Genomic DNA, 8,436 nt, shown 5'->3' with positions numbered 1-8,436 from the left:
GAAACAGTAGCTCAGAAATGTTAACTGCTCAGTGCATCATAACAGAAGTGTTAATTCAGTACCAAAATGTGAATGTCTATGTTAACTATTTCATTGCTGAGCATTTTAACAGCCAACCAGTGTGTTTATCTCACATCGGAAGTAGTGAGAAAGTTCCCCGGGCAATTTTCATTTTCAATACTAAACGCTGCAGGACAAGCACAATTAAAAATTGAGAGACAGCATAAAAACAATAAACTGCAACAGCAGAGGGGATATTGTACTGATCGTATTAATCATTGACATAATTAAAAGGCATCCACTGTTAAAATGTAGCCATAACTACTGCAAGCGCCTCAGTTTGTAGCATTTCAACAAAAATCACTCACGTTTTCCCCGTCAGAACATTTCATACAGAACATTGCTTGTTTGAAAAAGATTCCATTTTGTCAGAGTTCCCTTTTAAAAAAGTGTCAAACAGAAAGAACAAGAACAGTTTTCAGCAGAGTTTTTTGTGGGGGAAAATTCCCAGCAACACCAGTGATTGCCTGGTGGGCCAGGGTGTCTTGACCACCACAGATTTTATTTACAGGGGGTGGGAGAAGAGAGTGGCAGGGAGCCAGAGAATGTAGCAAGTCTTTTAGACAGGACTGCAGTAGTATTTATTTTATCATCTACAGCCACTTATTGTCCCAGTTCTCCATGAGTTCACCACATTTCCCCAAATTCAGTATGTTCTTTTCCAAGGGGTTACTTCACTAGACACTGATCTGCAGCTGTCTTTAGTACTGCCCCTGCCACTCCATATGCAGTCTGTTGTTCTTTAGCACGGCTTTTCCTTCCAGCAGTGGAGTGAGCTGGGTCTGACATAGATCCCAGACCTCTCCCAGCCTCTGAGAAGATTGGTGGTTAATTGGAGCCACAGGACCATGCCCTACTTTTCACCTTCAGGGGTAGTCTATTGTCTACAGCTGCTGGGGTTGTTGGTGGGTTTTTTGCTGCCTTCCACTCATATGATAGCTCCCTCGGTCACATCCAGCCAACTCTCCACAGGGATCCTGCTGCAATATTGAGGACAAGCCTGCTGTAGAATGCCTTGTTTATAGCCAATGGGAACGTGATAGGGAAGGGAGAATCTGGGCAGGAAGACAATGGGGAATTGGGGACACAGAAACAACTAGGAGAAGAATGGGTAGAGCCTGCCTGTGAACCTTTATGGGAACAGGCAGAGAACGGCAGGCAGGACAATGGCAGTGGGATTTGGACATGATCTAACCTACCTCCCACCATGCTTCCTTGCCCCTAGATAAGCATCCGACTCAACCTCCCACTCCACCTCCACAGCTGGTCTTTCCAAACACCTGCAGTCATGTGCTCCTGGCTGACCTCCCCATCCAGTCCCCCAGTTGACCTTAGCCAGCATTCCCAGCTGCAGGTCATTCCAACAGCAGTTCAAACAAACAGCAGTTTGTTGTTAACAAACACCCCCTAGGTGCATTGAACTGAGGAGTGTCCATGCTTCTGTTTGACCTGTGATCAGCAAGGCTATGGGTGAACTCCCAGCACTATGGGAGTCAATGGCAAAGTTCCCACTGACTTCAGTGGGGCTAGAACTTTACCCTGTGCTCCTTCCCCATCACAGCCAGGAACATTCACACAGCTTTCCTCTGAGTGGGTCTGAGGGATGGGGCTGTGTTTTATTGCAGTAGGGTCTTATGGGGGTGACAGAGGACCCAGGGGAAATGCCACTCCTCTGCATTACAGTGGAGTGCACAACTCTGAGCTGGTGTGTGAACACTGGGGAGCTAAACCCTGGTTTGCACAGGGCTTGGCCCAGCTTTCTGCACCATGGGGAATTTCACTTGATGGGGGAGCTTGTCAATATCCCTTTACTACAGGTGTTTTTAGAAGACTCCTTCATACAGTATCTAATTTTGCTTCTTTGTTAGCACCAGGATCCAATTAGAAACAGCCAGGGAGCAGGGCAGGAGATTGGGAAGCTTTGGGCCAGAAGGGGAGACAACCAGAGAATAGCAAAGGAAAGAGGGAAAGGGAAGTAGAACAGGGTGGCACTCACCTCTCATGAGCACCCCCTGGTCAAGTGTGTCTGCAGTCTTCAAATAGTATCAGGCCATACCCCCAGGAAGTCCTCCCTCCCTGGAGATGATCATTTTCACCCACTGGGTCTCTTCTGGCCCCAGCTTTCCAGTTGGGACTCTTAGCAGTTCTGTTCCCCTTCTGGGGATGCATGGCAGTTCAACTGTAAGTCCACTTCCCCAGTGGCCAATGGGAGGGAAGGGGACCCAGGCCCACCCACTACTCCAAGTCCCAGCCCAGGGATCCTAAGAATAGCAGCCACACACCACAGATACCTCACTGGGCCACTTCCCCACAGCCCCAGCCTTCACCCTTACCTCAGGGCTCTTCTACATTCAGGCCCAGTAGCCAGCCGGGAGCTATTCCTCACTGCCCACCAGCACTGAGTTGTCCATTGTGCTGCCATTCCCTTTAGCCAACCAAGAGCCCCTCTAGCTCCAGCAAGGAACAGACTGACTTGCCCTCTGCAGCTCCTTTTATATGGCTCTCCTGAGCCCTGATTGGCTGCTTTCTGCAACCTTTCCCTGATTGGGCACTTCCTGCACAGTCTCTCTAGGCTGCTCGGAGGACTTAGCTCCACTGCTCCTTTCCTGGGACGGATGTGGAAGGACCCTAAGGCCTCCAGTAGGGGGCCGCTGGGCCTAGTCCACCCCCTTGCAGGAAATAAATGGAGAGAAAAAGAAAAGACAGCAGAAAAAGGAAAAACAAAAACAAGAAAAGATCTAATGGAAATAACCTGAGAAAGGGGGCAGGGGGATGGAAGAGGAAATAGAATAAATACAGGGAGAGAAAACAAGGGAAATAAGTGGGGAGAGCTGTGATGACTGCAGGGGGTGGGAGAGGGTGACACACTGCTCATGGAGGGAAGGTCCTGTGTGCAGAGAGATGGGGAAGGGGGAGGACCGCTTTTTTTTTTAAAGAAGGAAATGATGAAAGGTGACATTTCACTTTCTATTATTTTTTATTGTCTGTTTCTTAATGGCCCTAAGGGCTGGTCCCTGCTCGGTGCCCCAGAGGAAGGTGAAAAACCTCCAGGGTCTCTGGCCAATCTGCCAGAGAGGAAAATGCCTTCCTGACCCCAACCATGGCGGCCAGTTTCACCCTGTGCATGCGAGCAAGGACCACAATGGGAACGGACCCACTGGTTGCTATGGTTACATACCCTGTCCCAGTCACACCCAGTCTGTGTCCCAGTACTCACCAGTCTCCAGTGCTTTCCTCGTGTCAGGCACAACTCACTTATATCTACAAGGATGGAAGCAACGAACAAGCTGCCCTCCTTATCCTGGCAGGTGACCTGATCCATTTCTGAAGTTCTCCAAAAGGGTTTTCCAGGTGAAGGTTGTTTCTTCACCAGTACTGTCAGCAACTTCATCATTTCCCTACCGGCTGCTCTGAACAGCTGCACTGCTTTATCCTTGGTGGGTCCAACAGACTTCCTCTAGTGACAGGCATCAGTCAGCTCCTTTGTTAATAGTCACAGACACAACCAGATAGTTCTGACCTGTGGCAGTCATGCCCAGCTCCACTCCTACATTGCATTCTTCTTCCACTGCACTAACTTCTCCTTCCAGTCCTTCTCTCTACATCCATAACCAGCTCCTTGGCTTCTCCCTTGCCAGGTGGATTTCAACAACATTCACAGCAGAAGCAGATGCTCTGCGAACCATTGCACTTACAACCAGCTGCACTTGTAACTAACAGAGACAGCTACACTGCTTCCCCCTTAGAACAGCCAACCTTCTCTGATTCATAACCTGACAAGAGTTAGACCTAGTGGTGCTGTTTATCATCCAGAAGCCACAAAGAGCAGAATTTTCTCACACTTCTGTGTTACTGTCATCTTGACAATTACAGACAACTCAATTGCTTATCCACTAACAGATAAATCTAGATCCCTTTCCTTCAGGTACACAGCCAACATCTTTGCTCTGCAGGGAAAGTGTAAGAGTGTGGACTCAGCCCCGCAGCGCCTCCAGCTGGTTATCCTGGGAATTAGCTCAATCCAGCCTCCAGAGTGCACTCTGCAGGCCGGTGATCCGCCTTGCCCCTTCTGGCCCCTGTGTCCCTCCCAGGACCCCAGTGCCCTTACCTTGGGTGCTGCTACCCTGACAGTACCCCCTCAGTACTAGGGTCTCCATGCCCCAGGGAACCCCCACCGACTAGCCCTACCTCACCTCAGAATAAGGCCACTGCCAGTCACCAACTAGCCCCCACTCCCTGGGTCAGACTGCAGTATAGGCCACTCATCACAGGCAAGGAAGGGTTTGGACCTGCTGCCTTGGCCTAGCCCCAAGCTGCCCTCTGCAACCCCCAGTACCCCTTGGCCTCCTACTAGGCCGTAGCCTAGGGCTTTCCAGGCTGGAGCTCCCCAGCCTTCCCCCAGCCCTGCTCCACTCAGGTACCCTCTGTCTAGCTCCCTACAGCCAGGCCCTTCTCTCTCTCTAAGTGCAGAGAGAAACTTTGAGCTTTATAGGGCCAGCTAAGGCTGTTTGGGGTGTGGCCCCAGCTGAGTCTACTTTCCCCCAATCAGCCCAGACTTTTCCTTTCCACAGCCCTCCTCCAGGGCTGTTTTAAACCCCTCAGGGCAGGAGTGGGCGTCCACCCCGCTACACAAAGGTAACAGGTTCCTTTACTCCCGATCCACTCCCAGGTCTGATCAACTGCTCTTTGTTTTTTCTCTGAAGTTTGCTCAGTTACATAGCTTGTCGACTGCTTGTAGCTTTCTTCTCTCAGTAGGTGAGATCAGCTGCATTTCTTGTACCTGTAAGTATGATCACATCAATTCATGTTGTTGGTGTCACTAGGCATAGCTACCAGGTAACTCGGGAGAGTGGAAGGCCAAAAGTGCCGATGAAGCTCTTCTGCTCTGGGTCTGTAAGCCACAGTGACTCCATCTTGTAAACTTTCACCTACTTCTATGCTAACTGCTTACATGCTGAAGCAGAAATGTAAGGGTCAGCTTTTCTAGCAGACAGCTGTAGTTTTGTTCACACTAGCAAAACTTGTACAAATAAGACAGGAGAAGACTGCTGCACAGGCCTTGCAAGGCCAAGAGATAAGCAGGCGAAAAGAAAGTTTCTAACATGCACACTGTGTACCTGCTGTAACTGTTGTCTGGAAAGAAAAAGTAAAAGTGAAATAGACAAAGGCTTGCACAGAAACAGCTTAGAATATAAAAAAGAAAATTTTATTTGTAGGTGCTGCACTGGATTTGAGACATGCTGGTCTCCTAGTGCCATTTCAGAGCTCTGAAATAAACTTGGCTTGCTTTCTCCCCTCGGTGTCTTTATTGGTGCCAAGCACACCGGGCAACGAACCCCCTGTTTGCCATCTCGAGGCCCAGTTCTGGGCAGGCAACAATGTCCACTGGAACACTGTGAGGCAGGGCATTTCTTACCTCTTGACAGGAACTATCAGCTTCCCTGATTTCTCCCTGGGACACATGTTCCGACTGTTCTTTCATTATGAAGTGATACCAGCTGTAGTGATCAGGGTTTGAAAGCTATTGAATTACCATTATATATTTGCAGATTCATAGGGTCTTCTATTGAAATGCTGATTTTTATCTGATTCCTACAGGAATAAAAAATGTAAATGCTCACCTCTTTGTCTGTGATGGTCTGAGTATTTCATTTTGAGAGGTAAAACCAGCTCCAATGTTTAACACTTGATCTACTGATTTCATGCTCATTGGCCAGACTTATCAGATGCTTTCTTTAGTGCTCTTCAGGAAGAGCCAGTTTTGTTGTTTTCTAAAGTGCAGCCATCTTTTAAAGCCTATCTATCTTGTAAAGTCAGATCTGCTGCATTTTTATCGCCTGAAAGATTGAGCAGATCCATTCATTCCTACTTGGAGGCTCTGGGTATCTGTATTGCTTACCTCCTGACAGGAACTAATCATCTTTTCTCGTTAGTTCTGGGAAAGCACAGCCTTCCGCTCGCCGCACATCTGGAAGAGTACAATGTGTAACAGATATACTGTATTCATTATAAAAAGAACAGGAGTACTTGTGGCACCTTAGAGACTAACAAATTTATTAGAGCATAAGCTTTCGTGGACTACAGCCCACTTCTTTGGATGCATATAGAATGGAACATATATTGAGGAGATATATATACACACATACAGAGAGCATGAACAGGTGGGAGTTGTCTTACCAACTCTGAGAGACCAATTAAGTAAGAGAAAAAAAACTTTTGAAGTGATAATCAAGCTAGCCCAGTACAGACAGGTTGATAAGAAGTGTGAGAATACTTACAAGGGGAGATAGATTCAATGTTTGTAATGGCTCAGCCATTCCCAGTCCTTATTCAATCCTTTGTTGATTGTGTCTAGTTTGCATATCAATTCTAGCTCAGCAGTCTCTCGTTGGAGTCTGTTTTTGAAGTTTTTCTGTTGTAATATAGCCACCTGCAGGTCTGTCACTGAATGACCAGACAGCTTAAAGTGTTCTCCCACTGGTTTTTGAGTATTATGATTCCTGATGTCAGATTTGTGTCCATTAATTCTTTTGCGTAGAGACTGTCCGGTTTGGCCAATGTACATGGCAGAGGGGCATTGCTGGCACATGATGGCATATATCACATTGGTAGATGTGCAGGTGAACGAGCCCCTGATGGTATGGCTGATGTGATTAGGTCCTATGATGATGTCACTTGAATAGATATGTGGACAGAGTTGGCATCGGGGTTTGTTACAAGGATAGGTTCCTGGGTTAGTGGTTTTGTTAAGTGATGTGTGGTTGCTGGTGAGTATTTGCTTTAGGTTGGGGGGTTGTCTGTAAGCGAGGACAGGTCTGTCTCCCAAGATCTGTGAGAGTAAAGGATCATCTTTCAGGATAGGTTGTAGATCTCTGATGATGCGCTGGAGAGGTTTTAGTTGGGGGCTGAATGAATGAATGAAACCTGTATTCATTATCCGTTTTGGAGGGGCATGAATGTAAAAGATGGTTTAGAATCCGCTTCACTTCACAACTGGAGAATCATAAACACTCACCTGCGTGTCAGTGACAGTTTGCTGCAGTGTTTATTTTGAATCTTGAGTGTTAAATAGTTATTTTCCTTTTCCTTCCCTAGAATGGCAAGAGACTTTTCGTTCCTCTCAGTAGAGTGATTGCTTATAGCCGTCCTCCCCTGAGAGGTCCGATCAGATGCATTTCTTTCACCTGAAAGGAAAACCAGATCAATTGATTTCCATTCCAATGATGTGAGAAGGTGAGTTCCTTACCTGGTGGTGATTCATTTCACTTGCTTCCTCTCAATAAGGACCATCCCAGCACTTTTGGGACGTTTTTGAAGTTTTCATAGCCTCAAAGTTCAGATCAGCTGCATTTCTCCCATCTGAAAGTAGGAGAGGCTCTGGGGTGACCAGATGTCCCGATTTTATAGGGACAGTCCCGATTTTTGGGCCTTTTTCTTATATAGGCTCCTATTACTCCCCACCCTCATCCCGATTTTTCACATTTGCTGTCTGGTCACCCTAAGAGGATCCCTTCATTTCCCCTTGAATGTTACAGACATGGGTGTTTCTTACCAACTGACATAGATGGATCAGCCTCACTAATCCCTTCTCGAGGACAGCGGCCCTCTGCTCTCCTTCGTCTGTTGAAGTACGATCTGCTGTAATGATCAAGATCTGACAGATATTTATTCACTCTCAGGTTTGTAAGTGCTGCTTTTGCACCAGATTCATCTGGTTAATAAGAGAACCTTGAACGCTCACCCCCTTGTCTGTGGTCGGTTGCTGCATTGCTTTCAGATAGCTGCACAGGTTCTGGAGGCTGCTTGACTATTATTCCAAGATGCTCTTCTGTCCTCTCTGTGGATTGAGCATCTGACCCGGCTCGTTACTTCTTGTCTTCTTCTCTTGGCAGGTGAGCTCAATGTTTGCAGTGTTGTTGTAGCCGTGCAGTCCCAGGGTATTAGAGAGAAAAGGTGGGTGCACCAGACCCTGACAGAACAACAGATGCAAAATCTGCAGACATTTCTCCACTGCTATGATGATCAACACCCCCCACAACACATCTTTCAAGATCCAGGGGTCCTAGATGTGTGCCTATCACAAGCTGTGGAGTACCCCATCCAGTGCACTAAATGTCCCAATAATAACTATGTGGGTGAAACCAGACAATTGCTATGCTCTCGAATGAACTCACATGAAAATGATAAAAGATGAAAACATCCTGTCATCTGTGGGCAAACGCTTTTCACAAAGCAATCACTCTATGTCTGACCTCTCAGTCATCATCCTCTAAGGAAACCTGCACAACACCTTCAAAAGATGAGCCTGGGAGCTTAAATTCATTACTCTGCTAGACACTAAAAATCATGGTCTTCATAAAGACAATGTATTTATGG

General features: G+C 47.1%; 1 long non-coding RNA gene across 1 annotated transcript; it reads right to left on the bottom strand.

The window, feature by feature from the left end:
• Positions 1-617: 617 nt before the first annotated feature.
• LOC135979718 (uncharacterized) lies at positions 618-3,218 on the bottom strand. Its single transcript, XR_010596974.1, has 2 exons — positions 2,394-3,218; positions 618-1,040 (listed from the first exon to the last, which is right to left on the bottom strand). It is a non-coding gene; the product is annotated as an uncharacterized LOC135979718 (long non-coding RNA).
• Between the last annotated feature and the right edge of the window lie 5,218 nt (positions 3,219-8,436).

This window comes from Chrysemys picta, unplaced genomic scaffold, assembly GCF_011386835.1.
Source record: "Chrysemys picta bellii isolate R12L10 unplaced genomic scaffold, ASM1138683v2 scaf1159, whole genome shotgun sequence".
NCBI classification, from domain to species: domain Eukaryota; kingdom Metazoa; phylum Chordata; order Testudines; family Emydidae; genus Chrysemys; species Chrysemys picta.
Note: the sequence above shows the minus strand (reverse complement) of the source record. Positions and strands in the feature narration are given on the sequence as shown.